Source organism: Lepidochelys kempii, chromosome 14, assembly GCF_965140285.1.
Source record: "Lepidochelys kempii isolate rLepKem1 chromosome 14, rLepKem1.hap1, whole genome shotgun sequence".
Classification (NCBI taxonomy): Eukaryota; Metazoa; Chordata; order Testudines; family Cheloniidae; genus Lepidochelys; species Lepidochelys kempii.
Genome location: NC_136393.1, coordinates 981,362 through 987,361, shown reverse-complemented (window position 1 = coordinate 987,361; position 6,000 = coordinate 981,362).

The window sequence follows — 6,000 nt, the reverse complement described above, 5'->3', positions numbered from 1 at the left end:
GGAAGCTCTTCCTTTAGCCACTCCACGGCCCCCACTAGGCTCGCCATGCCCAGAGACGACTTGTACCTACTGATTCTGGGGGGCATGGGTGGCAGGTGAACCACGGGCTCAGGGAGGCTAGTCCCTGGCCAGCCTCGCCCCTCCCACCCCCCTTCCCCTGCTGGAGCCCAGAGCTGCCCCCCTCCCTGTGGCCACTAGTCCCCCTCTCCTCCCCCCCAGCCCTGGAGTGCCAGGCGTGCAGCCCCCCCAGCCCCAGAGCACGGGCAGGCAGCCCCCCGAGTGCCGGGCGGCCCCAGCCACTGCAAGTCCCGGCCACAGGCTGCCAGCAGCTGCCCTAGCCCCAGGCCCAGCCGGCTTCCCAGAAGAGCAGCCTGCCTGGGCTGGGGCCAAGGGGGAAGGGCCAGCAGGAGGGGGCCTCGGGGCAGAGCATGGGCGAGGCCACGCCAGCTGTTTGGGGCAGCACAGCCGCACCCAGCCCACAATATCTGCTGCCCATGCTGGGGGTCGGGGGGCACGTGACCACCCCATGTGTCGCCTAGGGGAGGAACCTTCCTGCCCCACCTCCCTGGGCTGGGGCTCCAGGCACAGGGAGCACGGACCCCGCTGTGGGAGAGTCACAGTGTCTCCCTGGTGCTCCCAGGCCCTCATGGACCCCTCAGCAGGGGAGGGGCACAGGCAGGGCCCCTACGTCCAGTTGAGCAGAGGCCAGGGAACCCCGTGTGTCACCTCTGGCCATGCCCAGGATCCTGTTGGGCTCCCACCTGCTGGTGCCTCAGTTCCCAGCTGTGGGAGCCAGGGGAGGAGGAGACAAAGGGGTCTTGCTTTCCAGGGATGCCCCCTGCCCAGCAGAGCGGAGCTGGCCCTGCTTGGCCCATGCGTTTGAACAGGCTGGCGTGTAGTTCAGCTGTGCCTGGCAGGGGCTGCCTCCACAGCCACTCGGAGGAGGAGGCTTCCAGCAGGGATTTGCCACTTTCCCGCCCCCGCCAGGGATGCAGCTCTAGAGCAGGAGGATGCGGCATTGCCAGGACCTTTCGCCGGGCCTGCTCCTCGAGCTTATGCAAGCTCTTGCTACATTGGCTTCTTATGGGACATTCCTATGGATGCTTCCCCTCTCCCCAGCAAGCCCCACTCCTCTCCCAGCTGTCAGATTCTCCTCAGGAAATGCCTCAACTCCTCCCCTCTCAGTTCCCAACCTCCCCCTTCTCTTAGGTCCACGTGCTGTAACCTGCAGGACCCTTGGCCATCCGAGAGAGTGGTGCGAGCACAGCCCAGGTCAGATTCCCACCCAGCTGGTGTCATTTGTCAGGCTCCACTGAAGTCAATGCGATGAGGAGTGACTCTAGCTGAGGGAGAAGCTGCCCCCCGAGTCACTCTGTTTCCCTTCCCTCCCAGGTGCTTGTTTGCGTCACCCCCTTGCGCCCGGGGTATCACTCACCACGGCACCCGTTGGTGCTACAGCAATAGAAATGATTCATAACATTAAATATGACCCAGTCAAGATGCTTTTGGTTGGGTTCCGATATCAAATGTCTCTTTGCCCCTGGGACTTGCCTGCCCCCCCACCAATGCGCCTGAGACCTCTCCTGTCCCCACATGTGGACTAGACCCTCTTATGGCCTCAGCAACCCTCTTCATAGAGCTGGACACCCTAACTCCCACTCATCCCCCGCTACAGGAACAGGCCGGGCGCTCTGCGGTCCTGCAGTGAGCTGGGCATGTTGAGAAGAGGCAGAGTTAAGGCTGTTGACGTTTTGTTTGCTCCCGAACTTCGCTTGGCTATAAGGGAGACACGGCTGGCTCTAGAGCAGAGATGGGCAAACTGCAGCCCGTGGGACCATCCTGCCAGGCCCCTGAGCACGCGCCCCCACCCCACTGTCCCCCCAACTCTGCAGCCTCAGCTCGCCATGCCGCCAGCGCTCTGGGCAGCGGGGCTGGCTCTGGCCGGGCGGTGCAGCGGCCAGTCCTGGTGCTCTGAGAGGCATGGTAAGGGAGCAGGGGGGTTGGATAAGGGGCAGGGGGTCCTGTGGGCAGTTAGGGGACAGGGAGCAGGTGGCAGCTTGATGGAGCGGAGGTTCGGGGGGGGCAGGGGATGGGGAACAGGGGGGGGTTGGTTAGGGGGTGGTTAGGTGTGGGGGGTCCTGGGAGGGGGCAGTCAGGGGACAAGGAGCAGGGGGGGTTGGATGGGTCGGGGGTTCTTAGGGGGGCAGTCGGGGGGGGAGTGGGAGGGGGCAGATAGAGGGTGGGGGCCAGGCTGTTTTGGGGAGGTACAGCCTTCCCTACCCGGCCCTCCATACAGTTTCGCACCCCCAATATGGCCCTCAGGCCAAAAAGTTTGCCCACCCCTGCTCTGGAGAGAGGGACCTGGGGCAGAGAAGTTTCCCAGAGGGGAACAGCCAAGGCTAAGGAATCTAGGCCGAGGGGTTTTGTAGTTGAATTGCCAGGAAATCTGACCCCAGTTAGGGATGAACTGGGCACTCATACTGTGGGGGGAGCATGGGGCAAGGACTCTACCGGCTCATTGGGGCTGGGGGAGTTAAGCTCCACAGGGAGGGGTTGTTGCCTCTGGCCACAGCCCACAAGAAGAACTCTTTGTTTAGCAAGGAATGCCTTGCCTGCCAGAGACCCCAGGACCCTGTGCTTTTCTGGTACCTTGCAGACTAGTCCGGCAAAAGGAGAAATTAAGAAGCAATTTACTGAAGAGTGGGTTTCAGTTCCTTGACAGATTTGTGGAGTTGCTGAAGGAAATGGAGGATGTGCCCAAGGACACCAAAAAGAAATACCTGCAGAAGGTGAGCACTTGCCACCTAGCGCTGCTCCCTGCAGCCCGCAATTCCACCTCTGGCTTCCCACCACCTCCTGCTTGATGGGTTTGGGGAAAGGGGCCCAGCAGGGGCTCAGGAATAAGGAGCATGCACTGTGGTCTGGATCACTTGTGTCTGAAGGGATGGGCAGGGAACCTGGCTCCCACTGCAAGGAATGTATCTGGAAATGAGGAGGAGTCTGCCCAGTTGCCTCTAACAGACAGTGCTGCTAAATATGGGGCAGGGAGGAGAGGAGCAGGAGCTGCCTCAGGGACGGACTTGCCAGGCACCTGGGAGAGGAATGTGCAGGGGTGAGGAACAAGGAAACCCATGGTGTGTTGGTGTTTGGTGGGAGCCATAGAAATGTGCAGCTGGAAGGGATGTTGAAAAGTCTTCAAGTGCAGCCCCCTGCATTGAGGCAGAACCAGAGGAGTTTGTCCAACCTGTTCTTAAAAACTTCCAATCGCAGGGATTCTCCAACCTCCCCGTCCAGAGTTTAATTCCCCTTAGCGGTAGAAGGTTTGTCCTAATATCTAACCCGAATCTCCCCTTGCATGGAGAACAATTGTTCACGTCCTTTTTACAACAGCACTTAGGGTGTTGGAAGACGTATCTCTCCCTCCCCCCCTCTTCTTTTCTCCAGACTACGCAGGCCCAGGGTTGTAACCTTTCCTCACAGGCTCTCTAAACCTTTGATCATTTTTGTTGCTCTCCTCTGAGCTCTCTCCTTTTTGTCCACATCGTTCCTAAAGTGCAGTTCCCAGAACTGGGCACAGGACCCAGCTCAAACCTCACCAGTGCCAAGGAGAGCGGGACAATCACCTCCCATGCCTTAGATACACCACTCCAGTTAATACACCCTAGAATAAATTAGCCTTTTGCACAACCGCAACACATTGACTCATAGTCTATCTGTGATCCACTATAACCCCCAGATCCTTTTCAACAGGACGACCACCTAGCCCAGTGGTCTCCAACCTTTTTAAGCCCAAGATAACTTTTTTTGAATTTAAGGGCAATCCAGGATCTTCCCTGCCCCACTCACTCCACCCCCCACCCCGCATCACTTGCTCTTCCCCCACCCTCATTCACTTTCCCCGGTCTGGGGCAGGGGGTTGGGGTTAGGGAGGGGGTGCAGGCTCTGGGCTGGGGCCAAGAGGTTTGCAGTGTGGGAGGGGGCTCCGGGCTGAGCCTGGGGCAGGGGTGCAGGAGGGGGCATGGGGTGCTGGCTCTGAGAGGGGGCTGGGGCAGGGGCTTAAGGTGCAGGAGAGGGGTTGGGGTGCGGGCTTCTGCTGGGCGGCACTTACCTCGGGCGTCTCCCAGTTGGCGGCACAGTGGAGCTAAGGCAGCCTCCCTGCCTGCCGCAGCCCCACACCACTCCTGGAAGGGGCCAACATGCCCCTGTGGCCCCTGGGGGAAGCGGGGGAGCACATGGCTCTGTGTGCTGCCCCTCTCTGCAGGCATCGCTCCCGCAGCTCCTATTGGCCACAGTTCCCCGTTCCCAGCCGATGGGAGCTGCAGGGGTGGTGCTTGCAGGCAGGAGCAGCATGTGGAAACCCCCCCGCCCCCGCCCAAGCCGCGCTGTGACGAGGGGCCAGAGCAGGCAGGGGCCTGCCTTGGCAGCAGCCCCGCTGCACCACCAAAGATCGCGAGCGACCGGTTGGTGATCACTGACTGAGCCCGTACTCCCTGTTTTGTAATAGTGCATTTGATTTTTCCTTCCTGAGTGTAGTACTTTACACTTGTCCTTATTGAATTTCATCTTGATTTCAGACTAATTCTCTAATCTGGCAAGGTCGTTTTGAGTACTAATCCTGTTCTCCAAAGTGTTTGCAACCCCTCCCAGTTTGGTGTCATCTGCAAATTATATAAGGATACTCTCCGCACCAGGAGTAATCAATTAGTTTTTGTCAAGGTCCAAATTTCTTGGCCAAGGTATAGTCATGATCCACACTCCAGAGAAAATAATACAAAAATAATAAAAATAATGATAATAAATAAATAAAAAATATTTCTCAGTCAGTTCAAAAGTGTCTGGTGGTCCGGATTTGGCCCGTGTTCTGCCTATTGCCTACTCCTGCTCCACACCATTATCCAAGCCATCAGTTAAAATGTTCAGTAATACCAGACCCAGGACAGAGCCCAGTGGACGCCCACTAGCTATGCCCTCCCAGTCTGACAATGAAACATTGACAATGACTCTGAGTATGGTCTTTGAACCAGTTATGTACTCACCTTATAGCAACTTAATCTAGAGTATATTTCTCTGGTTTGCTGATAAGAATGCCATGTGGGACCATGTCAAAAGCCTTACTAAAATCAAGATTTATCATATCTACCACTTTCTCTCATCCACTAGGCCAGTAACCTGTCAAAGAAGGAAATTAAGTTGATTTGTCATGATCCATGGATGGTGCCTGATCCCCCCACATTTGGGGAGGCTGGGCATGCCTAGACTGTGACCACGCCCCCATTCAGTGTCCTCCCCCCTGAGGCCTCGCCCATGCTCCATCCCTGTTCTACCCAAGACCCTGCTCCAGCTCGTCCCCCTTCCCCCATGGCGCCCCCCGACACTACTCGCAGCTCTCTGCCTCCTACCCTGAAGCCCCCACTGCTCATGCCTTTTCACCCTCTCCCAAGCCACAGGAAATGGGGGGAGCACATGACCCTGGGAAGCCATAGGGGGTGTGCATGGCCCCGACTGCAGAAGCCACAGGGCAGGGGCACACAGCCCCGGATGCAGCCCCTGCTGCAACCTGGGGCTGGAACCTGGACTTCTATCATATCCTCCCTTAGTAGTTTCTTTTCCAAGCTGAACAGTCCTGGTCTCATTAATCTCTCCTCATACAGAAGCTGTTCCATACCCCTCATCATTTTAGTTGCCCTTTTCTGTATCTTTTTCAATTCCAATATATCTTTTTTGAGATGGGGCGACCAGATTGACCTGCAGATACAAGATGCGGGGATAGCATGGATTTATCTAGAGGCATCTATTATTATCTATCCCTTTCCTAATGATTCCCAACATTGTTAGCTTTTTTGTTCCTTGGTCAGGAACAAGTCTAAAATGGCTGTCCCTGGTTCCTGTCTCCTCTTTCTGAAACCAAGAGCTGTGCTCTGTATGTTCCAAGAACTTACTGGACGTTTTGTGTCCTGAGAATGGGACAAGGTGGCTGTGCCTGGAGTGGCGAGGGAACTC